General features: G+C 46.0%; 1 long non-coding RNA gene and 1 pseudogene across 1 annotated transcript in view; one reads left to right on the forward strand and one right to left on the reverse strand.

Moving 5' to 3' along the window:
• Positions 1-24206, reverse strand: part of LOC119620235 (uncharacterized) — a 36756-nt gene extending 12550 nt beyond the window's left edge. The window contains exon 1 of the long non-coding RNA XR_005236707.2: positions 23325-24206. This is a non-coding gene — a long non-coding RNA (uncharacterized lncRNA). The remainder of the gene's footprint in view (positions 1-23324) is intronic.
• Positions 24207-25080: 874 nt separating this feature from the next.
• On the forward strand, positions 25081-27162 carry LOC140708704 (peptidyl-prolyl cis-trans isomerase A pseudogene; annotated as a pseudogene).
• The last annotated feature ends 203 nt before the right edge of the window (positions 27163-27365 follow it).

Genomic DNA, 27365 nt, shown 5'->3' on the forward strand with positions numbered 1-27365 from the left:
CATACCTTTTTTCAGCGTGGTGTTGAGGCTTGAAAGGCAAAACCATACCCAGTCCCACCCTCAAGGTCACTAAGGCCTTACCTAGCCTGCAGTTTGCACAGCTGTCAATCAGTCTCACAGATAAACATGTGATTTCGAGTCACATGGGAGCCTAAATATGGAGATTTGGTCCAATCAGGGGAAGTCATAGAAGATTTCTCTAAAAAAGTGATAACTGAACTGAAATTTAAAGGATTGAGTGGAAAGTATCAGGTGAAGAGAAGAAATAAGAACATTTCCAGGACAAGAAACAGAACGTACAAAGGTCTGGAGTGAAAGAGAGCAAGACTCAGCAAGTCTGAAATGCACAAGAGGAGTGTGGCGGGAAATGAGCCTGGGAAAAACCATGAGGAAAAGTCACACGAGGAAGCCTTGTCCTCATCCTAAGGGCATTAGGAAGGCGTTAAGCATTTTGAGCAGTCAGTGATGCGCTCAGATTTGTGTGTTGAACCCACAATGGATGCCACACAGTGGATACGACATGGTCAAGAGTGGCAGCAGGTGGAACATTCAAGAGTTTCTTGAAGCAGCCCGTGTGATGGCTGATGAACTAGAAGGGTGGGGGAAAATATGAAGAGAAAGGGATGAATTCCAGAATTGTCTAGGAGGTCAAAGTGGCAGATCTTGCCTTATTAGATGCACAGTTGAATGTGAGGAAGATATCAAAGTTAACTCCTGGGTTTCTGGCTTCCATATTTGTATACTTGGTGGAACCACTGACTGAGGTAAGACAGACTGAAAGAAGAGCAGTTTGGAGAATTTGGTCGGTGAGTTTGATTTTTTTAATTAATAGACTAATTTGTGCAGAAGGCTTAGTTTTATAGAAAATTTGAGAAGTACGTAGTGTTCCCATATACCTTATCTCCCAGAGTTTTTTGTGTTTGATATCTGCCATTAGTGTGGCACATTTGTTATAATTGACAAATCAATACTGGTATGTTATTGTTAACTAAGACTCCTGGTATGTTGTTATTAACTAAGGTTCATAGTTTACATTGGGGTTCACTCTACGTTGTACAGTTCTACGGGTTCTGACAAATGCATAATGTCAGGTATCCACTATTGTGCAAAGTATCACACATCATTTCACTGCCCTAAAAACACTCTATTCTTCATCTATCCATCCCTCCCTCCCTCACCCCCTTGACAACCACTTACCTCTTTTGTCTCTACAGTTTCTTCCTCCAGAATGTCATATGGTTGGAATCATATCAATAAGTAGTCTTTTTAGACTGGCTTCCTTCACTTAAAGATACGCACTTAAGGTCCCATCATATCTTTTTGTGGTTTGATAGCTCATTTATTTTTATTGCTGAATAGTATTCCATTGTATGTATATACAAGTGTTTGCTTATCCATTCACTTACTGAAGGATATGTTGACTGCTTCCAATTCTTGGCAATTATGAGTCAACTGTTACGAATATTCATATGTTGAATTTTATGTGGACATAAGTTTTCAACTCATTTGGATAAATACCAAGAAATAAGAATAATAAGTATTGCTGGATCATGTGGTAAGAAACTGATTAGTTGTGTAAAACTATCTTCCAAAGTGACCATATCATCTTGCATTCCCACCAGCAATGAAGAGTTCCTGTTGTTTCTCATCATCCTCACCAGCATTTGATGTTGTCAGTGTTTTTGCGCTGTTGCCATTCTAATAGGTATGTGATAGAAGCTCCTGGTTGCTTTAATTTGCAAATCCCCTGATGGCATATGTTTCTGAGCATCTCTCCAAATGTGGATCTGCCATCTGTATATCCCCACTGGTGAGGTGTCTGTTATTTTGCTGACTTTTCATTGACCTGTTTGTTTTCTTATTGTTCAGTGTTAAGAGTTATTTGTATATGTTGGATATAAATTCTTTATCAAATATCATTTTTGCAAATATTTTCTCCCAATCTGTGGCTTGTCTTTTCACTCTTTTAGCATGCCTTTTGCAAAATAGAAGCCGGTGAGTTTTATTTTGACATGGTTAACCTTGAAGGGTCTTTGTGGCATCAAGGGGAAATGTCAACTAGGTGGCACAGGACAGGAGGGAGGATGGTGAGTTCCAGGAACTCAAAGAGTGTGTGGCTGGAGCAAAGAGATAGTAGGACACAGGCCAGTCTATGCAGGGGCCTGCAGACTGTGGTGAGGAGTTTGGTCTTCGCCCCACTGAAGAATTAATTCCTGAAATTCTGGTGGATCATCTTTGAAATCAAGCCTTTCAAGTTATTCTAACAGAGAGTAAATATCATAGCCAAATCCCTTTCTTGAAGGCAGTGAGGAGCAATTTGCGTCTCGGGGTTTAATCCGGTGCTTCAGGATGAGCATATGTTTACTCAATATTTATTGAATAAATGATTTAAATGTCTAATATGTTATGTGGTGACATTTATATAAATATCCATGTGACAAATTCATTTATTGAGTCATTCATATCTCATGAGTGACAATTACGTGCCAGGCACCATACTAGTAGCTAGAAATAAAACATATAATGATCCTGGCTCTTATGGAGTTTATATCCCAGCAAGGGGAAATAGTTGATAAAATACAAACCTAAAATGTAAATTATATAGGATATTAAAGGTACTGCTCTACGAGAAAAGAAAATGTAAAGCAACTTCAGCAAAGTGTCCAGTTTGTGATGTTTGGTAGGCAAAATATAGCATGCTTCATTAAAAAGGAACCGTGAAATAAGTATCTTTTAAAAAATGAGCTGGAATAGCCATATGGGTATCAGAGAGAAGAGTGTTCCAGGCAGAGAGAACAGCTTGTGCAAAGGCCTTGAGACGGAGAAGTGCCTGGAAAGTTCAAGGAATAGCAACGAGGCCAAGCAGCTGAAACAGAGAAAGCAAGGAGGGAAAAGAGTGAGAGGTAAGGCCCAAGGTCACAGGAAGCCAACTCACATAGAGTTTTACAGGCCAATGTGTGGACTTGCACTCAACTTGAACGATATGGGGAATTGTTGCAGAGTTTCGAGCAGAGGAGCGGCATGACCTGACTTGCATTTTTAAAGGATTTCTTTGGTCCCTTGAGAAGGACGAAGGAAGAAAATCATTTAAGAATATTTGCACTGATTCAAGCAAGGGATGATAATGGCTCTGTTCTAGATATGTTGAAGATGAGACTAACAAATTTCTGGATGAATTGGATATGGGATGTGAGAGAAAGAGGAATCTAAGATGACTGCAATGTTTTTGGCCTGAGTCACTGGAAGGGTTGACTTGAAATCAATGGAAACAAGAAAGGATGCAGGGAGAGCAGATTTTGGGTGGGATTGGATTAGGACTTCCATTTCGAATGCATCAAATGTGAGGTGAAGCAGTTCAGGAAATGCCACTCTGAAAGCCGATGCTTTGGTGTGCTGATTACTTTGAACTGGGGGCATTTGGGGAGCAGCAGATGCAGGCAGAGGCTTTCGCTGAGCTCCCCTTATCTGCCTAAGGACAGATCCTCCAAAAGGAATTCAATTGTCATGAATTCCTTCCCCAGGAATCTCATCAACCAGGGAAGAACAAAGGAAAGGAGATAAGATTGACACCAGCACTGACAGACCATCACTTACTCTTCTGAGGGCTCCTCCCAGGCAACGTTTATTACCTGAGAGACATTTAACAAGACCACCTTTATTTGCCATACATTTCTTCCCCTCACCCTCCCATAACTTGTTCTGCCACCGCCCCCTAGAAGTCCCAAGTCCCTATTCCTTTCTGTAGCGGAGGATGCTATACAAGCTTCAATCACTTCACCTCTCAAGTCTCATATTTTGTGGGACTCCCATGTGTACATACATAATTAAATGTGGTTTTTCTCCTGCTATTCTGTCTTATGTCAGTTTAATTCATAGCCCAGCCAAGGAGCCTAGAAAAGTAGTGTCTACCAGAGATTTGGTGAGTAGAGAGGTCAAGCAAGAAGAAGTAAGCAGCTAAGGACATATGGGTGGCAGAGATGAAGTTGTGAGTCATTCGTATATAGAAGTGGCTTCATCTCCTATAACAAAACACCACAGCCCAGGAGATTTATAAATAACAGATATACATTTCCCACAGTTCTAGAAGCTGGAAGTCTGAGATCAGGGTGCCAGCATGATTCTGGTGAGAGCTCTCTTCCAGGCTACAGACTACTGACTTCTTGTTGCAGAAAGTGGGCAAGAGAGCTCTCTGGGGTCCCTCTCATAAGGGCACTAATCCCATTCATGAGGGTGCTATCTTCATGAGCTAATCACCTCCCAAAGACCCCAGCTCCTGATGAGGAATTCAACATATAGATTTAAGAGGAACACTAGTGATACAGCTCCGATGAGTGGAGGAACACCAGAGCTCTTGTCTCACGTTGAATTAGATAAAACAGCACAGACACACGTGGAGTGGTTTTCAGGAGCAGAGAGTTTGACAGGCAAGAAAGAAGGGAGAAGGCAGAGGAAGAGGCTCCCCTGTACAGAGACAGAGGGAGGGGGGCCAAAACCCAAAGAGGAGACCCCAAGTGCCACGGATACCAGCCAGTTTTATGAGTAGGCTGGAGGAGGTGGTGTCTGATTTGCACAGGGCTCAGGGGATTGGTTTGACCAGGCATGTCATTCACGTAGCCCAATGAAAAAGCTGGCCCTCCCACCCTAGTCTTTTAATATGCAAATGCAGGGCGCCATGATGTTCTACACACGTGGGGATATGTGGGGGCGGCCATGCTGGTAGGCACATGCTGGGGCAAGGGCAAGAGGACAAGGGTGGGAATTGCCATGTTTGGGTGCACCCAGCTTCTAATGACTGGCATTTGCCTATCAAAGGTTGCTGACCCAGGCCTAAGAGCCAATACTTTTCTGCTAGACAAGAAATGTTTCTGGAGCTGCTTTAAAAATGAAAATTTTCCAAAGACCCCTTTTCCTCTCTATCTGCCTAAAATAATTTTTTTTTTTTGAGACGCAGTCTCACTCTGTCGCCCAGGCTGGAGTGCAGTGACACGATCTTGGCTCACTACTAATTTTTAGTATTTTTAGTAGAGACAGGGTTTCACCGTGTTAACCAGGATGGTCTCAATCTCCTGATCTCCTGATCTGCCTGCCTTAGCCTCCCAAAGTGTTGGGATTACAGGCGTGAGCCACTGTGCCCGGCCTTTTTTTGTTGTTGTTTTGTTTTGTTTTTTGAGACTGAGTCTCACTCTGTGCCCAGGCTAGAGTGGTGCGATCTTGGCTCACTGCAAGCTCCACCTCCTGGGTTCAAGCAATTCTCCTGCCTCAGCCTCCCAAGTAACTGGGATTACAGACACCCACCACTACACCTGGTTAATTTTTTTGTACTTTTAGTAGAGATAGGGTTTCACCATGTTGGCCAGGCTGGTTTCCAACTCCTAACCTCAAGTGATCCGCCCGCTTCGGCCTCTCAAAGTGCTAGGATTACAGGTGTGAGACGCTGCGCTCGGCCCTAAAATAATGTCTTAATAACTCCTACCACGCTAGCATTCAGTCCATTACAAGAAGATATTTAAAACTTAGAGACTGGGTGAGGTCATCTAGGAAGTATATATAGATAGAGAAGAGAAACCAGGTCTGAGTCCTGGGGTGCTCCAACATGACACTCTTTACCACCTCCACTGCTATTATCCAGGCCCAAAACATCCTCAGCTACATTTCAGCAGCCTCCTAACCAGCCTCCCTGGTTCCACACTTGCCGATCTCCATTTTTCTCCACACAGCAGGCATAGCAGTCCCATCAAAATCAGATCCCACCACTCCTCTGTTCAAACCCTACAAGGGGCATGCAGATGTGGTACATCCATATAATAAGATCATATTTGTCAATAAAAGACCCTATATCCTGTGGTCCATTTACATGATATGACCAGCATAAGCAAATCTGCAGACAGAAAGTAGATTGACAGTTGTCAAGGGTTAGGGGAGAGAGGAATGGGTGTGACTATTATTAGGGATGAAGTTTCTGAATTTACACAACGTTGATGTTTACATAACTCTATGAATATACTAACCACCACTGAATGGTACACTGTGCGTGAGTGAACTTATGGTACATGAATTCTATCTCCATATAGCAGTCCCGACTTATCCACAGGGGTTACATTCTAAGACCGCCAGTGGATTCCTGAAACTGTGGATAGCACCGAACCTGATTGCCATTAGTCAGAAAGTAGAACATGTTTCTGTTCATGTCTTCTACCCACAAATATAATGCCTTTTCCATCTTAACTAAGCACTTATCATATACCATGGCCATACTTTTGCAGTTTGAGTTGCGATAGCAAAACTAGTAGGAATTTATTTTTCCTGATTCACAATTTCACAGTTTCACAGATAGAAGGTTCGTTGTTTTTTGTTTGTTTTTTTTGTTTTGTTTTGTTTTGTTTTGTTTGAGACAGAGTCTTGCTCTGTCACCCAGGCTGGAGTGCAATGGTGTGATCTCGGCTCACTACAACCTCCGCCTCCAGGGTTCAAGTGATTCTCCTACCTCAGATCCCAAGTAGTTGGGATTATAGGCATGCGCCACCATGCCCAGCTAATTTTTGTATTTTTAGTAGAGACGGGGTTTCACCATGTTGGCCAGGATGGTCTCAATCTCTTGACCTCATGATCCACGCGCCTCGGACTCCCAAAGTGCTGGGATTACAGGCTTGAAGAAGATTCGTTCTTATTGTAGATCTTAGCAACCTCAGCAGATGATTTTTTTCTCTCTTTATTAAGTTGACAACTTTCACCTTTTCACTTGAAGGAAGCACTTTATGGCTTCTTTTTGGCATATCTGAATTACCAGCACTGCCACTCTTGCACCATGGGACCATAACTAAGTAAAATAAGGGTTCCTTGAACACATGCACTGCAATGCCACCACAGTGGATTTGATAACTGAGTCAGCTACTAAGTGGATAAAAGGTGCAATTTAAAATTTGAGTTATTTCTGGAATTTTCCATTTCGTATTTTCGGACCACATTTGATGGCTTGTAACTCAAACTATGGAAAACAAAATTGTCAATAAGGGGAGGGACCACTGCAGAGCTATTTTAAAACTCTGCCCTGGCTCCCCCTACCATTCAGACAGAAGCCTCATCATTCAAAGCCTCACATCCTACCGACGCTGTCTCCCCAATCTCTGATCTTCACTTCTCCTACTCTTCCCCTCCTGGCTCCTCCTGCCCCAGCCACCATAGCCTCCCTGTTGTGCCTCAAACATGCACCCTCCAGACTCAACTCTTTGCACCTGCTCCTCCTTCTCCCTCCATTTATCTATGTCATTACTATGACATATGTCACTAGTTTACCTCTCTCAAGTCATCATCCAAACATCACCCTGTCACTTGCCAAAGCAGACCTCCTGGCAGCCCACACCTGCCCATGGCGGTGGTATACACTCCCCAATCATTTGCTTGCTTCATATTTCTTCGTTATCCTTCTCATTATTCAGGCCACTAGATGAGTATTCATTTTGTCTATTACCTGCAACCCCAACTAGAAGTTAACTTGCACAAGGCTGGGAATTTTCACTGGGTGTGTTCATTGTTGAATCCACAGGACCTAGAACAGAGGCCAGCACCCAGAAGGCACTCAATAGACATTTACCTTCAGTGGGTATGTGGTTATTTCTGTGCACTGCCTTATGGGCAACCAGATTTCTTTTCTGAGGTTGTTGTTTAGGGGGTTTTTGGGCCTTGCAAGTTTTGTACAATGAATATACATTACTTAGGTAGTCAGGAAAAAATGTCCTATAAGGGGAAAAAGTCCTACTACTGCTCCCACTGCCTGCGGGATGCAATCCTAAACTCCTTAGCAGGCCCCCGCTTTTCCAAAATCAAAGCTGTTCCTCCCCTCCCTTTCTGCTGCCCTAGGCCAAAATGAATCCGGTGGAGTCCTGGTTCCCCAAGATGAAAGGAGATGTTCTCTGAAACAAAAAGAGAGGATCCCCTGTGCTTAAAAATGGTTAAACAGGTTGTGTCCTGTTTGGTTTGGTTTGCTAAGAGCCTGTAGTAAGATTTGCGCATCGTGGAACTCTAAGAAGGCCACACAGTGGACTACCCACCCTGACATATTTGACCCCAGAACCTCCTCTTTTAGTGGCTCATCTCCAAGGACTTGAGTTCGAAGGAACAAGTCCCAGGGACGTCGCCCCCATCAGACCGGACTCTTGGCTGTGCAGCAAGCGTCTCCAACTCTCTCCAGCCCAAGCTGCTGGAATCCTCTCCCCTCCTCCACCTGTAGAAACCCTACCCATGCTTCACAAGCCAGTCCTACTTGTGCCCTATCTGCAAAGCCTTGTCTACTCTCAGCACCTCATTCCCCTGTGTTTCTACAGAACATCCCATGTATGATGAAAGCTCTTATCATGGTCATTGCTCCAGCTGTCATCAACTGCTGAGACGTCTTCAACACCGGACTGCAAGCCCCTCGGGTGCAGCAATGGGGCCTCCTCCACATGGGTTTCCCAAGGGCATGGTGTGATGCTGGGTTCTGGGAATGTTTATGCCCTGGAACTGCCACTTTGGAGGCAGGTGGGCCTCCCTTCTTGGGGCGAGCAGCCGAGCAAGCAGGCTGGCAAAGAGCTTCATGTAGCATCCTTTTCACTTCCCCTTCTCAGTATCTCTGCCTAGGGACAGAAAGTCCCCGGAAACTTAGGGGTGAGGATCTTGGGTGTCTTTTTCTTAGCTGTTCTCTTTCTATACCTTTGGAATTTCTTTAAAAGGCTGTTTTTTAATTTAATTTTTTTTTTTTTTAAAGACAGGGTCTTGTTTTCTTGCCCAGGCTGGAGTGCAGTGGCACAATCATAGCTCACTCTAGCTAATTTTAAAAAAAAGAAAAATTGTAGAGGAGGGGGTCTCACTGTGCTGCCCAGGCTGGTCTCAAAATCCTGGCCTCAAGCCATCCTCCTGCCTCAGTCTCCCAAAGCACTGACATTACAGGAGTGAACCACTGCACCCAGCCAAAAGGCTGTTTTTAAATCAGAGGATCTGGTATGTCGAATTAACCTGGCCTGGCTATGATGGTGTCATATTGAGTCTGGCATCTTCTATTAACTTACTGGTTGGCAAAGGAGCTGTTTGGAAGATAAAAACTGCCTTCTCTGTGGGAAGAGGGTCGATCTTCTGTGGGGGTTGTGGGGAGTGGAAAGCACCCTAGATTGACTGTCAGGAAGCTTATATTTGAGTTTTAACAATGTCACTAACATTATAAAGGTTTAGGTCAATCACCTAACTCTTCCAAAACTCTAGTTCCTCAATTCTAAAGTGGAAGAATTGCAGGGATCCTTCATAGCTCTAAGACTAAAGATCAACTTAAAAGGAATAACCCTTAGGATATCTATTTGCAAAGAACCATCTTTCTTTTTTTTTTTTTTTTTTTTTTTTTTTTTGAGACAGAGTCTTGCTCTATGGCCAGGCTGGAGTGCAATGGCCCAATCTCAGCTCACTGCAAGCTCTGCCTCCCGGGTTCACACCATTCTCCTGCCTCAGCCTCCTGAGTAGCTGGGACTGCAGGCGCCCGCCACCTCGCCTGGCTAATTTTTGTATTTTTAGTAGAGACAAGGTTTCACCATGTTGGCCAGGATGATTACGATTCTTGACCTCATAGTCCACCCACCTCAGTCTCCCAGAGTGCTGGAATTACAGGTATCAGCCACTGTGCCCGGCCTGCAGAGAACTATCTTTCAAAACGTTCTAGTGCATATAGTACAATCTCACACAGGAAGGCCCCGTGGTCTCCACCACCAGCCAGCAACGTCAGAGGGGATTGTTCATGCCCTTGCTAGTGTCTTCCAAGATGATCCTTTGAGAGGTTTGTAGTAAGTTTGTAGAATACTGGTGAGTCGAGTCAGGGACAGCTTGAGTGTGATTCGCACCCCCCAAAACCACCTCCCTGTGGGCAAATCATATCCACAGAGCACATTCATAAGGCTGATTTAGAATACTTGGTGGTTGTGCCTCATCAGTTACCCTCTTTCTGTTCAGGCCTCTTATTCTGACTTAGTGGAAAATAAGGTTGTTACAGCAATGGCTCCATTTGTCCTGTGGGCAAGAAACTCAGGGGGAGAATTAGTCAATTCTTCCTGGACATTCGGGAGCTTCTGGGTGGAGGGAAGACAGCAAAGCAGAAACAAACAGAAATCCTAGAGAGGCAGTCATCTGAGCATTCGTCACAGGGGCAATCCTAGGATCCACCCTCAGGAGCCGTGAAAGGCCCATTGATCTGGCTGGGGCAGGGAGTGGTCCTGAGCTGGTGACATCTTAGGCGAGGAAAGGCCAGATGTCTGTGCTGGCTGTGATAAGAGGCTTCTCAGGAAATCTGAGTCACCTCGGGCTGGCTCTTCAAAGTATAGAGGCCCCGCAAGCACCACGGCCTGGAGGCAAAGCTTCCTGCTAGCCCGGGGACCCTGAGACTTTGCATTTCCTGTTGGTGTCCTTTGACCTGGGCAGCCACCACCCCAACACCCTCACCCACGCGTTTGGAACCTGGTGTTCACAGCTCTTTGTCTCTACTCATCTCACTTTTGTTTCCTCTGGAATGTTCCAAGTCCCCTGCATCACCCCATGCCAGGAATCTGACATCCCAGGGTGGAAGTCGGTTTCATGTTACTCACCCCACCCTGTGATTTCCTGATGGAGGATCCGGAGACCTGAACTCTGGTCCAGGTCTACAGACGACTCATAATGATGGTTGAGGCCCCTGTCTAGGCCTTACTATTCTCATACTCCTAACTGGGGATGGGGGCAGGATGGGAAACTTTTGGAGAAACAGACGTTTTAAAACTGGAATGATGCTAGACGTTTATTTGCTACTACTTGCTGGTTGCTGCAGGTAGTTGCCTGTCATTTCATCATTACATAGAAAAGAAATGCTCCAACCTTTTCTCATGCATTTACTCCTTGGTATAAGGGAAGAATCCAAGAGATTTCTTATGGAAGCAAAAATAAAAGTAAATTATGCAAAGGCACTAGTTCCCTTCAGGGGCTGGAGTAAGACTAGTGAGAGTTGTGGAAAGGGAAGAAGCACAGAGAGAAGATTCTACTTCATGCATATTTTTTAGGGTTTGGCCTAAATAAAAGGACTTCCAGAGATTATAAGAGAATATTTGTGTTTAAAAAAAACACTTTAGATAAATGTAACAGAGTTAATTGAGCAAAAAAATATTCAAGAATTAGACAGACTCAGGCCCCCGCAGTGACTCTGGCGCATGGTCAGAGAGGATTTGTAGACAGAAAAAGAAAGCGACCTACAGAAAACGGAAGTGAGGTACAGAAACAGCTGGGCTGCTTACAGCTCCGTGTTTGCCTGATTTGAACACAGTTTGGGCAGTTGATCGCCTGTGATTGGCCGACACTCAGCTGCTGTGATTGGCTGACACTGGGCTACTTGCTACAAGCCTCGGTTACAATCTCTGCACACATCCAGTAAGGTTACCATCTGCACAGCGGAACGTTTAAGTGGAACTTAAAATGTGTAAGGACGCAGCTTGGGCTAAACTTGTTAACATTTGCTAGAGAAAAAAAAAAAAGCATCTGGGACTCAACCAATCCATCTTTGATTTCTCAACTATGGAGACCACCACCTTGAGCATCTTCTCTAAGGTCCTGTAGCCAAGAGTAATGCCTGGCATCTTGACTTTACAGTCCGTGACATTGGACAAGCCTCTCAACCTCTCAGGTCTCTATTTCCTCAACTGTCAAAGAAGGATAACAGTAGGATTGTGGGGAATTAATGAGTATATTTACTCAACTTTGAGACAGTAGGTGTGCAATAGATGTTATCATCATCATCATCATCATCATAATCCCGCTATGGCTACAGCTGCTGTTTCTGCCACCCAGGTCTCCCAGCAGCAGGTCGCCCCCTAGAACCACACCCAAACCATCCTCCTAACCAATGCTGTACATCCTTCAGTAAAACTTTTCAAAAATGGACACAAAATGAAACAGTTCTTAAATGAGACTACTTCTATTTTTCACATCCCCATTTCCCCAAGACGTACCTGTGCTCCAGATAGAAAACCATCCATTACAATCCTGCTCCTTCTAGGGCAGGGCAATGGGGAGTCACCCAAAGGAGAAGCGATGTTCAAGCCCCCCACAGAAGGACCCCCAAACTCCCAAAGAGAGATGGACGTGAACATGGGTGGAGTCCTGGGCTGATCAGACAGCAAGCAGGGCCAAGGGACATGAAGACAGGTGTGTTCTTGGAGACTTGTCACAGGAAGGAGCAGACTACCTCCCCCTCTGCCCCCCAGTCCAAGCCTGGTTCTAGGTTAGAAGCTAATCAGCTGGAAGAGGAACAGCTGCGGACCAGAAAGCACAACCTTGTGCCCTCCCAGAGAGCAAGGCATGGCATGCACAGCCTGCCCCAGGCTGCTGCCAGGGCCACTGCTGGGGGTCAGCTTCCATTGCTGAGCTGTGCTACGCCCTGGGAGCACCAGTCTTTGTCAAAAGAATGGATTTGTGCAGCTAAACCCCACAGGGGCTGGCCATTGTGGACCTGTCTGTCTGCATTTCAACTCTGGGCTTCACTCTTTGGTGAAAGTGAATCTCCAGTGGCACAGGCAGCCAGAACAGAAACGCCACACAGTCTCACCCTGTCATGCCAAGAGTTCGTCTGCTTTGGGACAGAGCCCTGTGCTGGGAGCACTGGGGAGACTCACAGGGATCTGGAAACCTGCTGCTGCCCTCAGAGAGCCTGCTGTGTAGCCTGGAGAAGGAACTCATAGGCATTTGCAATACTGTCTATCTTGGGGTCTGTCATTCTCATCGAAATTAATGTTAACAGCACTAACTGAGTCTTTCTTACATGGGTGTGGAAACCACCAATATACCTGGTATTAGGAGGTGGGCCTTCAGGAGGTCATTAGGTCATGAGGCTGGAGCCTGATGAAGGGGATTGGTGCCCTTATAAGGGGATGAAGAGACCAGAGCAAGTGGCTTGCTCAGTCCCCTTCTCTCCCTCTCTCCCTCTCTCTCCTACCCTCCTTCTCTCTCTCTCCCACTCCTCCCTTTCTCCCTCACCCACCCCCTCTCTTCCTCTTTTTCTTCGTCTCTCCCTCCCTCTCTCTTTCTCCCTGTCTCCCTCTCTCTCTTCCTCTTTTCCTCCCTCCCTTCCTCTGTCTCTCCCTCATTTCTCCCTTCCTCTCTCCCTCCCTCTCCCTCCCCCTCTTCTTCTTTTCCTTTCTGTCTCTCCCTCCCTCACTTTCTCTCTCTCCCTCCCTCCCTTCCTTTCTCACTCCCTCCTCTCTCCCTCCCTCTCTCTCTTCCTCTCTCTCCCCTTCTCTTTCCCTCCCTCTCTCTCTCCCTCCCTCCCTTCCTTTCTCACTCCCTCCTCTCTCCCTCCCTCTTCTCTCTCTCCCTCCCTTCCTCTCTCTCTCTCCCTCTGCAGATGCCTGACCATCTGCAAGCCAGGCAGAGGGCCTTTGCTAGACACAGATCTCTGCCTTCGCATCTTTCAGAAATGCAAGAAATGAATGTCTGTTATTTAAACCACACGGTCTATGGCATCCTGTTACAGGAGCCCACACTGGGCAAGATAGTGCTATCCAAAGAAAAGGTAACAAGTCCAATTATTCAGTATATTTTCACATATTTGAAAGGTGGACGCAAACAGTGTGTTCCCTGTAGTTCTTTTTTTTTTTTTTTGGAGACTGAGTCTCGCTCTGATGCCCAGGCTGGAGTCTGGTGGCACAATCTTGGCTCACTGCAAACTCTGCCTCCCGGGTTTGCACCGTTTTCCTGCCTCAGCCTCCCGAGTAGCTGGGACTACGGGCACCCACCACCACACCTGGCTAATTTTTTTGTATTTTTAGTAGAGACGGGGTTTCACCGTGTTAGCCAGGATGGTCTCGATCTCCTGGCCTCATGATCCGCCCACCTTGGCCTCCCAAAGTGCTGGGATTACAGGCGTGAGCCACCACGCCCGGCTGTTCCCAGTAGTTCTTACAAGCTAACTTGTTACGTCTAAAGCCTCGGCACAAGTTACACGAACTGCATTATTATTCACCTTGGCCAGCATTCATCTGATAAGGTATAATTTCTCAACCACCATTTTCTCCTGATTTGCATGTTATTGCTTATATTATTTAAATTTTCTTTTGTTATTATTACTTACTGTTGTCTCATGGGATAGCCTCAAATCACAAAATGAATGGGTTTAAAAATGTTTTCTTTTAAACATCACTAAAAAATAGTGATGAAAGCAGTGACAAAGTATATACTCAGAATACCACAATAAATACAATAGAAATATAAGCTACATATTTGAATAAGATAACAATCATTATGGTATATATGACCTCCATGGGAACACAGACTGAGAATTTATGTGTCCTGGAATTTCCTACACACTGCCAAAAACAATTGTATAGGAATGGGCCGGGCACGGTGGCTCACGCCTGTAATCCCAGCACTTTGGGAGTCCAAGGCTAGTGGATCACGAGGTCAGGAGATGAGATCATCCTGGCTAACACGGTGAAACCCCATCTCTACTAAAAATACAAAAAATTAGCCGGGCGTGGTGGCGGGCACCTGTAATCTCAGCTACATGGAAGGCTGAGGCAGGAGAATGGCATGAACCTGGGAGGCAGAGCTTTCAATGAGAGGAGATCGTGCCACTGCACTCCAGCCTGGGCAACAGAGCAAGACTCTGTCTCAAAAAAATAAAATAAAAAATTGTATAGGAATTACGACAATTTATCTCTTATGATTGAATATCATTGGAACAATGATCCACTCCTATCTCCAGTGGATTATTAGTTTAAAAATTCCATTAAATAACTCCCTGGGAAGTCAATTAATTTTCTATAGAACAGGTGCAAAATAATACTTACCAGGAAAAAAGCTCGTTAATTTGGTCACTGAAAGAAGAGACTAAAATATAGACACATCTTCTAAATTATACCCAAGTAGCAAAAACAGTTCACACTTGTTTCTAAAATGCCAGAAAAAGAGACTCCATGATAAATGTTGAGCTTAGCATAAAGCAGGTGGCTTTTAGTCTAATTTATTAACAGGCAAATTCCTTTATCAGATGATATTGTTGGACACTATAATATCAGTCTAAGAGCACTTACTACTGACAGTGACCACAGATGTTTTCATTTGTAGTTTGTCTAAGTCAGTGTTTCTCAACAGGGGTCAATTTTACCCCCCTGGGGACATTGGGCTAAATCTAGAAATATTTTTCATTGTTATAGCTAAAGAGGAAGAGGGACAAGAGAGTGCTGCTGGTGTCTGTGTGTCAAAGCCAGGAAATCTGCTAAAATCCTACAGTGAAAAAGCCAACCACCACAAAGAATTTTCTCACCCAAAATGTCAGTGGTGCTGAAGTTGAGAAACTCTGATCTCAACCACGAATACATAGAATATGAATCAGCTGTATGAAGGGGGGGGGGGTAAAGGAGAGGAGGAGGGAAAATGATAAACGAAGGGCTTGAAGACTTTTTGTTCTTTTAAAATTGATGCTGTAGAAGAAGAGATGTTGTTGTAGCTAAGATAATGATTACTGTCTGATTCATGAGGCTCAGAAAGCATCTTGCCCTCCAGAAGATGAAGAGCAAGATATTGGTGCAGCCTGCTTGATTAGCAGAGGTCAGGCCAACAACTGACTGTCGAAATAAATCATGAACACCGGGAATACGGTCAATTGTGGTCACTGAAATTTCATCTTTTAAATTTCTCTTGTGAAGAAATGAGCCCAAGTTCACGATTCTCCTTTCCCACTCTGAAGAATGCAGTTACTCAAAGGGAAAAGTACTTACGTGGGGTTTTGAAAAGAGAACTCAAGTTCAATTTTTTTCTTGATGAAAGTTATGTCAGGAAAGGCCATTTTTACCATTTCAAGATAGCTTAACGTGGGTGATATATCACACTGATATTTTATTTTATTTTATTTTATTTTATTTTATTTTATTTTACTTTTTGAGACAGAGTCTCGCTCTGTCCCCCAGGCTGGAGTGCAGTGGCGCGATCTTGGCTCACTGCAAGCTCCGCCTCCCGGGTTCACGCCATTCTCCTGCCTCAGCCTCCCGAGTAGCTGGGACCACAGGCGCCCGCCACCATGCCCAGCTAATTTTTTGTATTTTTAGTACAGACGGGGTTTCACCGTGGTCTCGATTTCCTGACCTTGTGATCTGCCCGCCTCGGCCTCCCAAAGTGCTGGGATTACAGGCATGAGCCACTGCGCCCGGCCCACACTGATATTTTGAGGATGGATTTTTCAAGGCAAAAGCAACATTCCCACTGGGAGGGAATGGACTTCAGAGGTGGGCTTGCTGCCATCTGGGGGCTCTCTTATCCACCTCCCAACCTCGTGCTTTGGAGTTAAGCCTGTGAGAGAGGGCAGTGGGCGGGGGCCTTCTAACAAAGCTTAACTGTGTTAAAATAATTAATTGGGAGGCCGAGGCAGCTGCAGCATCTTGGGTTCCTAATTAAGCAAATCAGAACCCAACTGAATGCAAGCAGTGAAACAAAATGTAAGCCTAACCAATCGGAAACAGCCGACTAACCTCTATCTAGGGACTCTCCACTTTAACCAATCAAATATTTTCTTCATCTTGCTTTCTTGAACACTTTACGGAAAGTTCTCCTGAAGCCCCTGCTGTGCTGGTGCTGCCCAGTTCATGAACTGCTGAATGCTCACATAACTGTGTTAACATTTTAACGTGCCTGAGTTTACCTTTTAACAACTGTTTTGCTTCCCTTTCATCTTTCTGTCCTCCATAAGAAACTTCTAATCTCAAGTGAGAATATTTCCACCCCACAATGGGAAAGAGGCCAGCCACCAGGAGAGTGGAGCAGACAATCCTGCATGGGGTACCCAGGCTTCTGAACCTGAAGTAACCTCATAGAGTCCCACACACCCTTCAGGGCTAGGGAGCAGCCACGTGTTTGTTCTCCCATGTAGCACAGAGGGGAGCAGGGATGGAGCTGAGAGCCAGCAGACCTGATGTGCGAGGGCCAGGATGCCAAAGCAGACACAGTGGGGACCACATGACTCAAGACCAGATAGGGATAAGGACACATCACTGGGTACCAGTGCAGACTTATTACATCCCTATGACTGACGTCTCTCGCCACTACCCCACTCCACCCCTGCCCCAGTGTTAGATAATAGGTGTCTGAACTCAGATACCTTTCCTGAAGGACACTGGGAGGTGGAAGAATTCGAGACTTAAATTTAAGAAAGCAATGCAGAAAAGTATTGAAGTGACTGAGTGCTCAATGGGTAAGGCTGTGCTTTCTGGTATCAGGTGAAACTGAACCTCAGGATTGAGACTCTAGTCTCTAGCAATGATAGTAATACTATATTGATTATAATAAACAAAGCTTCCTTTCTTGCAAAGCCAAGTTACAAGGCTTGAAAATGGGAGCCCACGCCCACCCACCCTACACATCAAATTTGTGCAGAAATGTAGAGGCTGAAAATAAAATGTGAATTTTTATTCCATAGATTGCGCAAAGCTCAAGTGAGCGAATATTTACCCTGGAGTCACCAACATCAGACAATTAAAAACCAAAACCTGAGGACAGTGATTTTTGCCTTGGCTTTCATTCTAACTACCATACAAGCACGTGCTCAGTGACTATGCAAGAAGTGCTTTGGCCTCAGAGACTTTTGGAGAGCACTGAGAACAAACATCTGTAATTTAGAACATTTCCTTGGAACAGATCCTTTGGGCGTTGGGGTCTTCAGAAGCAGTAGAATTTCCCTTACAAAAACCAGAGTGAAGGCAGGAACTGGAAAGAGGAGGTGGTTAAAAGAAGATGGAGTTCTGAGAAGCCTGTGGATCCTTTTCAATAGAAGAAAATAAGCAGTTTCAGACAAGTTCTATCTTGAAATTTCCATACAGATGCAAGTTCCCAGAAAGCAGCAAGTTAATCCCAACAAGTGATAGCTATAGTCAAAGCAAGTCCTTTTCTACTGGCAAGGGGGACAGGGTGTAACTACACAATTCCAATCATTTTTAGAGCCATCCTTTAAAGCTTACCCCAAAATTAAGCACACACCCCACTCACAGAAATCAACTACAGAGCTCATCAAATGTTAGAACTGAGAAGTGCTTCCAAAATTATCCAGTCTAGGGACCTCATTCTGCAGATAAGGACTCAGACACCCGAAGACAATGTGCCCCGCCCGTTATTACCAAGTTAGTTCGAACTGAAAATAAAACTCTGGTCTTCTAATTCCTAGTGCAGACTGCTTTTATCCATTGTTATCATTCTAAAAAAAAAAAGGGGGGGGGGGTGTCGCTGTTTGTTTTTCCAGTACTGACTTTCTCCAATATGACAGCAGGATACAGCAAGGAAATAAAACATAACAATGTGAGTTGGAAGGTGGTAAGTGGACAAGAGGCTTCAGGTGGGCACTGGTCCCTGAGTGAAGAATTAAGTTGGTTCCAATAGTCTGGAGCAGTGGTTTCCAAATGTTTTGATCACAAGTCATTAAAAAGTTTGAGCATTAAACTTTTTAATGACTTGTGATCAAAACATTTGGAAATCACTATATATATATATAAAAAAACATATGTGTGTGTGTATATATATACATATATATAGAGAGAGAGAAAGAAACAGCCAAAGATAGGGAATTTTAAAAGATGATATTTTGAAAATAATTTTTTTTTTTTGAGATGGAGTCTTACTCCATTGCCCAGGCTGGAGTGCAGTGGTGCAGTCTCGGCTCACTGCAAGCTCCACCTCCTGGGTTCATGCCATTCTCCTGCCTCAGCCTCCCGAGTAGCTGGGACTACAGGTGTCCACCACCACGCCTGGCTAATTTTTTGTATTTTTAGCAGAGATGGGGTTTCACCGTGTTAGCCAGGGTGGTCTCGATCTCCTGACCTCGTGATCCGCCTGCCTCAGACTCCCAAAGTGCTGGGATTACAGGCGTGAGCCATCGTGCCCGGCCTTTAAAATAAATTTTAATAGAAGGTGACATGGTACAGGTGAATCACTATAGCAAATACATCTCCCAAATTTCAGTGGCTTGACAGAATAAAGTTTGTTTCTTTCTCATGTTGGGGTTGGTAGAGAGGGCGTTGGCCCCTTGCATTCATTTGAGGATGCAGGGTCGTTCCATCTCATGGCTCTTTCACCCTCTAAGGCCTTGGAATCCTCTTCTTTTAACCAAAGAATGGAGAAAGAGAGGAAGACTTGAGGCCTGCAGGATGCAAGGCGACTTAAGACCTAGACCTGGAAGGGGCAACATTATGGCATCATGGCTGCCCTGACTCCATTCGTCCAAAGGCAGTCATGTGGTCCCAGCAAGGGATGCTGGGAAATGTAGTCTAGCTCGTGCTTGGGAGGAAAAGGCCATGAGGTTTAGTGAATACATAGCAAACTCTGACACAGAAATTCAAGTCTCCCCATATCCCAGAAAAGTTTTTGAGCATCCTGCAAGGTTTCCCATTTGGAAACTATTAGCCTGGAAGACTAGGCATAGACTGACCCTGTCAACCCCTATTCCTCTCCCACAGAGCAGGACTCCCTGAGGAGAGCCAGATTTAGGACTAGATGGGAAGATGTTAATAATGGCTAGCATTACTGACAATTTACCCTGTGTCCAGCACCAGCTAAGCGGTTTACACGCATTAACTCATTTAATCCAACAAAAATTCAGTGATGTAGATGCTATTAGTATCCCCATTTTTCAGATGAGGTAATGAACTGAAGCCCATGGAGACTGAGTAACCTGCCCCAAATCACACAGCGTCAGATATGGAATTTGATGTCCATCACTGGCTCCAGAGTCTGTGCTGTCTGTCACTACCTTGTGCTGGGCCTAGAGGGAACATGGGAGATAACTCCCAGCTCTGCAGGCTTTCCACACCCGGTAAAGACAGGACAGAAGAGCAGCAGGCTGGGGCTGAGTGAGGCTGTACAGGGAAAGCAGAGTCAGACAGGATAGGAGGGTGAGCACAAGGTAAAAGGGAGTGAAGAAAAATGAGCTTGCAGAGTCAGGCTATTGGAGCTCAGCCATGCCATTCAGGAAGCAACTGCTGCATGGAGGACTCACAGAGACCCCAGGTAGTGCCCAATGCCCAGAGAAGCCCCTTTCACGCTGGTCCCTGTCCTTGATTAAACTTGGAATGACAACTGGGAAGAAGTCAGCCCCACAGAGGTGGCCATGGCCTGCCCACATCCCAACTGCTCCCAGAGCTCATGCCTGTTTCCTCCCAGGACAAGCTCAGCTACTCGCCTGCCCTGGCAACAGGTTCCGAGTGTCACCAGCACTGCAACAGCCCCTGTGGTGTGCTGGGTCCTCCAGGCTCACTCTGGCCCTTCTGATGCCCTAGCCCCTTGGGCTGCCTTCTAAAGAGTCCACCTGTCCTGGTCTCCACGCCAAATGGACCTAATTTACTCAGGTAGAAAAACTCTCAGTGGGCGGCTCCAGGGTACTGTCCCCACTGTCACCGCATCATATTCTAAGCCAGTGGGTGAACAACCTCGGTTCTGGCTCCCCTTTGAACGTGACCAGAGTCTGTCCATGGGCAAGAAAACAGACTCTGTCAGATCATGTGTTCTTGTGTCACTCCTGCCATAACTTTGATCTCCAGCAAATCACTCAGTGCCTCAGTCTCCCCACAGTAAAAGTAGCTCAGAAATGTTATGACTCCAGCCCCCAAGGAAATTCTGGGTAGTTCTGTGTGTCTTCAACACTGCCGAGTCTTTTTTCCAGACAAATCTTCCTCCCTGACGAATCTTCCTCTAGGATATGTGGGGTTATAATTTGCCCTCAGAGATGCAGGTGCCCCAGGGGTCTCCTTTAACACATGAAAAGTCAGTCTCTGCCACATGCCAGGATGCCTGTGAACATCACAGAGGCCACCCTAACCCTGTCACAGACCTTCCCTGCTCTGGTGGCTATTAATTCTCCTGAGAAAAACCTCTGCTGGTCGGAGCCCACATTTCGTTCAGGGATCCAACCTGGGCTATCGTCCCAGCTCCAGGAAAGAAGCAGCTGCATGCCTTCGCTGCTTCTATTCTGATTTTTTTTTTTTTTTTTTTTTTTGAGATGGAGTCTCGCTCTGTCGCCCAGGCTGGAGTGCAGTGGCACAATCTTGGTTCACTGTAACCTCCACCTCCTGGGTTCAAGCAATTCTCCTGCCTCAGCCTCCCGAGTAGCTGGGACAACAGGTGCACGCTACCACGATAGACTATTTTTGTATTTTTAGTAGAGATGGGGTTTCACCATATTGGTCAGGCTGGTCTCAAACTCCTGACCTCGTGATTTGCCCGCCCAGGCCTCCCAAAGTGCTGGGATTACAGGAGTGAGCCACCACACCTGGCCCAGTCTGATTTTTTAAAAACTGTCCTACATATCAACCCTGCACGTTACCACCTGTTTCAACCAATTTGTATTGGATGTGGTGGGCAGAAAGCGTTAAGCTGTGCGGTATATTATGAAATATGACCAGCCCACCCTGGAACACTTTGCAAGGCTCTATCACCCCCACATCCTACTTAACCCTTATAGCTATCCCAGGAGAGCCCACTCCCCCCAACATTGTAGAGACAACAGAACTGCTGCACAAAAAAACAGAACATAAGCAACTTGGTCAAGATCACTGAAACAATTGGGATTCGAACTGGGAGTCAGGACTTGCCTAACTCCAAATCCCAGCTATTAACACCTCACTCTGCTTCATCAGGAGGAGAGAAAAATTACATAAGCCAAGGAGAGGTAGGTTACATGGAAAGAAAATAAAGAGGGGAAGTGAGTGATCTCAGCCATGGAAGGTTTGACAATGCAGGCCATGCATGCAATGCTTATTATTATGGTAGACTTGCTATTTGACCTCTTTGAACTTGTGAGATCACTTTTATTCTATAATTTACTTATTCATTCTTCCACTAAGAATTTGCTGAAAAATTACCATGTGTGAAAATGTCTTGTAAACTCTTTTTTTTTTTTTTTTTTTTACCCCAAGACAGAGTCTTGCTCTATCGCCCAGAGCTGGAGTGCACTGGCATGATCTCGGCTCACTGCAATCTCCGCCTCCCAGGTTCAAGCAATTCTCCTGCCTCAGCCTCCCGAGTAGCTGGGATTACAGGCATGCGCCACCACACCAGGCTAATCTTTGTATTTTAGTAGAGACGGGGTTTCGCCATGTTGGCCAGGCTGGTCTCGGACTCCTGACCTCATGATCCACCCACTTCAGCCTCCGAAAGTGCTGGGATTACAGGCATGAGTCACCGCATCGGGGCACAATTATTAATTTTTAAACCTTGTGAGAGATGCAAAAGACTTCTGCCTTAAGGAATTTATAACTTGTTGGACCTAGAATATGTATTTCCCTTCTATTTCTTAGAACAAAAATCAAGCGTCCTCTAATAAGAGTGGGAAGGTACAGGATGTAACTAAAGCATTTCTGTCAGGGTTTTCCCACTGTCCCTTCCTATTCATCACTGTCCCTTCCCGTTGACTCATTTCAACTTGGGATTCACTATGACCACTAGATCCTTTCCCTCTCTGTTTCTCTTGAAGTTCATTCTCCCTTGGACATTATTTAATCCCATATTCACAATGCCTACCTTCTCAATCTTTCATTGACTTGGTGAGCTGTTAACAAGAGTTCTATTTCACCCAACCACTCAGGGAGGAAAGAAGAGAACCTCACATTTGTGGGACTGGCCTCAGTATTCACTCAGGAGCTATAGTACTAATAGCCACTTCTCAGAGAGTCCTTGGGGAAAGTGAGGCATAACAGAGAGGCTAACTGCAATAAGTGGGCTGAGACTGGCCTGGTTGCTCTGAGCCTTTTCTGTCACTCATTTCTATCAAAAGACTGCCTTTAGGAGCAACGGAGTTTAATGAAGCTGTCCACAGTGGGGCAGCCAGCGGTAGTGGGATTGAAGTGGAAATCATGTGAGTTAGGTGAAAAAGTAGAAACTGGCCATATTCAGGGAGCTGCCACCCAGTTGGAGAACAGGTGTGACCTGTCAGTGGGCAGAGCTGCACAAGGCCAGATCCTCTCCCTCCTTAGTCACGAAGGCGCCCCCTGGCTCCAAGAGGAGGAGGGAGAACCAGATCTCAGTCCCCAGGCCTGAGAGGGGTCACCACTGAGGCACTGCCCAGGAGGGAGCTCACAGGCCTCATCACCCGCCCCCCCAATCTCTCTCCATGTCCTTCCCGCCCTGACCTCCTTCAACGGTGTCATCACTCGGCCTGTTAGACACTAAGTAGTAAAACTGGTCAACCTATAAAACTACTTGTCACTACGAAGGCCCAGAAAAAGATAAAAGATGAAATTAAATGGGGGAGAGGGGCACAAGAGGGTGATTGAAAAAAAACACAGATAATTTCTGGAACTGGATCTGTTAAGCCTTACCCATTAGTCCCCGCCCTCGGAAGTAGGAGCCTGTCATTCTGTAAAGGGACACAGCCACACGCAGAGGGGAGGGTAGAGGCCTCCACCCCTTCCCTCTTCGTCCCCGCCTAGGAGGGACCGTGGTGCCAGTAAAAGAGGGACTGGCTGGCCCGGAGCCTTGGGGATCCCCTCCTTTGTCTGGAACCCTCTGGCTCACCGCATCCTTCCTTGGGGCCGCACGGCCCTGCCCCGCAGACCAGGCGTGCTGGGGGCTGCTCGGCCAATGCAGGAAAGCGAACGCTTGCAGGGACCGCGCTGCTGCCTCTCCTCCGCCCTTTTCCCCTTAGTTTTTCAAGTTTCTTGGTCTCTCTCGCTCCTCTCTCTCTCTCTCTCTCCTCTCTCTCTCCCTGTCCCTCCTGTCTCTTCGCTCTCTCCTCTCTCTCTCTCCCCTTTCTCTCTCTCTCTCTCCTCTCTCTACTCTCTCCCCTCTCTCCTCTCTCTCCCTCCTCTCTCCCCTCTCTTCCCTCTCTACTCTCTCTCTCCCTGTCTCTCCTCTCTCTTCCCTCTCTCCTCTCTCTCCTCTCTCTCTCTCCCCCCGCCAAGAGGAGCTTCAGATTTGTGGGTTGTTTTTAATGCATTCCAGATGCCAGACGAAATTTTGGCCCGCACACACCAGTTCCTCTGCAATTGGGACTCCCCCCACCTCCCCTCCGGGCCCCAAAGCCGCAGGGAGAGAAATAGGCGGGCGGGCGCCATCTGTTGGCAGCTGCATGGAGCCGCACGAAGAGGTGGAGGACTAAGGCGGGGCGCAGGTTTCCTGTAAAGGGCCGGATCCGTGATCCTCGTGAAACAATTAATGTCTGCCTGATGAAACATCCTCCAGGGATGGCCGGAGCAGCGGCTCACGCCTGTTATCCCAGAGCTTTGGAAGGCGGAAGCGGGAGGATCTCTTGAGCTCAAGAGTTTCAGACCAGCCTGGGCAATGTGGCGAGACCCCTTCTCTACAAAAACTAAAATAAAAATAAATTAGCCAGGTGTAGTGGCACGCCTGTGGTCCCAGCTACTTGAGAGGCCAAGATGGGAGGATCGCTTCAGCCCAGGAGGTTGAAGCTGCAGTGAGCTGTGACCACACCACTGCACTCCAGCCTGGGCGACAGAGCAAGACTATGTTTCAAAAAAAAGTCCTTGGGGCAAAAGGTGAGATGCTTTAGAACTCCTCAGTCCTAGACATGAACAGTGAAGGGGGACTGAAGATTGTTGGAGCATGGTGCAGAACCCTTCTGGTCTCGTTTTGCTGCCTCATTATGTTCTATTTCAGCTTTCAGAAAAATTTACTGGCATTAGAATGTTGAAAAATTGGTGACATTAGAATGTGAAATTCTTTGAAGGATGGAGATTTTGGCATTCAGTTTCATGTTCACCAAAATAAGCTAGCAGAATATTCTGTGCAAGTTAATTTATAAGTATATGGTTTGGTGAAATCTAATATAGAGGAGAGGGAAATGTAAAGTAAATGAAGCAAGTGGAAATAAATAGTTGTTATGGTTAGGAAAAGGCCATCATAATGCTTTTCATGGCTAGCATGCAGGCCACCGAAGTTCTATCCCAAACAGAAGGAAGCTCTTGTAGGATGGTGAGTTATGGTAGAGTTCTAGGAGGAGTGGGTATCAGCCTGTTGGAAGAGGGAAGGGAAGGGTTGGGAAGGGTGGAGGAAGTGAATGAAGTTCCAAAGCCAGGAAGCTAGGCACAACCCGGTGAGTAGTACCAAAACCTAAGGATGGTTTCTCAGGGATGCTCAGAAGAAAGAGCCCAGTCTCCTGAGAGCAAGCGTGCAGCCCTGTCTCCACATTTTCCCCTGAACATGGTCCTGTCCACTAAATCAGGCCTGAGGACCCCGAAACACCTCCAGGCCCTGGGCCCTCACCCACTAGACAGCCCAGGAACCAGGGGTCTAGGCCTGAATCATGGGAAGCTCTGGTACTGGGCTTTATATTCCTGCATTTTCAACAGGAACAAGACTTTGTGATGTGTGAGTTTTCACTCCCTTTCTTCCTCCCTCTTCCTCTTAGAGCCACCTTTGTCTTTGCCAATTTGTCCCTGGGGTTTGGTGACACAGAGGCAGTGGCCAGAAAAGAGAGGCAGAATTGGAGTCCTGGTCATGGGGTTTTGCTTCTGGACAAAGCTAAGATTCACTTGGATATGAACATAAAAACAAGGAGCTGCTGGAAGAGAAGAGCTGCACTTCGGGATGGGTTTATTAAGAGCTGAGAGCATGGAAGATGAGGCGGCTTTGGAAATCAGCTGCAGTAGCGTAGACAATACTGAGAATCATTTCAATAAAGACAATTTTTTTTTAAGAGACAGGGTCTCATGCTATGGCCCAGGCTGAAGTGCAGTGGGGTGATCACAGCTCACTAAAGCCACAACCTCTTGGGCTCAAGTTGGTACTACAGGCACACACCACCATGCCCAGCTCATTTTTAAAATTTTTTTGTAGAGACAAGGTCTCACTATTTTGCCCAGCTTGGTCTCAAAACTCCTAGCCTCAAATGATCCTCTCTCCTCAGCCTCCCAAACTGCTGAGATTACAGGTGTGAGCCACTGTGCCCCACGGAGGATGAGGTTTATAAGGTGATTTCTGGTGCATCAAGAAGGTATTTTCCTCCCCTCCCTCTGACCTTCTTGAGGGACCAAAAATTGGAAGGTACTTTCCATTGATCTTCTGGAAGAAGGAGAGGGTCCAATAAAATCGCTGTTTATTTGAGTCAGCATCACGCATATCCCAGGCCACACGGACCCCCAGTTATATTCTGATTACACATTCAATGCTTGTGTGTTCTCAGCACTGAAGAGGTAGTGGTACTGAAGGCAGCCCATGGAGCTATAGTCCTAGATGTTTTATTCCTTTAATATTTAAAGCAAACCTATCCAGCAAAACAGAGGAGGCGAAAACAACAACAACAAAACCCTGCATGTCAGTTTTTAGCAAAAATCTGGACTATATATCTTTCTGAGATTCACGGAAATCTTTGATCCAAGGTGCTGTTGATGAGCCTGTGGGTGGGCTGGGAGTTTGCTGGTGGACCTACAAGGCTGTGGAGCGCATGTCAGTTCTCCCACCAGTCTCAGGCAGTGACGCCTAGTGGTTTAGAGCACAGCTTCTGGATCGAGACATTCCTGGGTTCAAATCCCAGCACTGTTGCTTCCTTCTTGTATAACTCAAGAAAGTCTTGGCTTCTGCAGATGCCGCCGCCGCCGGGAGCCCCATACTGTCAGCCGTGGTCAACCCCACCATGTTCTTCAGCATCGTCGTCGACGGCGAGCCCTTGGGCTGCACCTCCTTTGAGCTGTTTGCAGACGAGATTCCAAAGACGGCAGAAAACTTTCATGCTCTGAGCACTGGAGTGAAAGGATTTGGTTTTAAGGGTTCCTGCTTTCACAGAATTATTACAGAGTTTATGTGTCAGGGTGGTGACTTCACACGCCATAATGGCACTGGTGCCAAGTCTATCTACGGGGAGAAATTTGATGACGAGGACTTCATCCTAAAGCATACAGGTCCTGACATCCTGTCTGTGGCAAATGCGGAACCCGATACAAACGGTTCCCAGTTTTTCATCTGCACTGCCAAGACAGAGTGGTTGAATGGGAAGTGGGTGGTCTCTGGCAAGGTGAGAGAAGGCATGAATATTGTGGAGGCTATGGGGTGCTTTGGGTCCAGGAATGGCAAGACCAGCAAGAAGAGTTGTCAGAGACCAGTTGTCCAGCTGACTGTGGACAACTCTAATAAGTTTCACTTGTGTTTTATCTTAACCACCAGACCATTACTTCTGTAGCTCAGGGGAGCACCCTTCACCCCATTTGCTTGCACTATCCTGTTATCTTTATGTTCTCACTGCAGTTCCCTTTGGGTTCCATGTTTCCTTGTTCCCTTCCATGCCTAGCTGGATTGCAGAGTTAAGTTTATTATTAGGAAATAAAAATCAAATAACAAAAAAAAAGAAAGCCTTTATCTTCTTATGCCTCCCTCTTTTTATCTGTACAGTGGGGATAAAAGTAGTA

Source organism: Chlorocebus sabaeus, chromosome 16 (assembly GCF_047675955.1).
Source record: "Chlorocebus sabaeus isolate Y175 chromosome 16, mChlSab1.0.hap1, whole genome shotgun sequence".
NCBI lineage: Eukaryota > Metazoa > Chordata > Mammalia > Primates > Cercopithecidae > Chlorocebus > Chlorocebus sabaeus.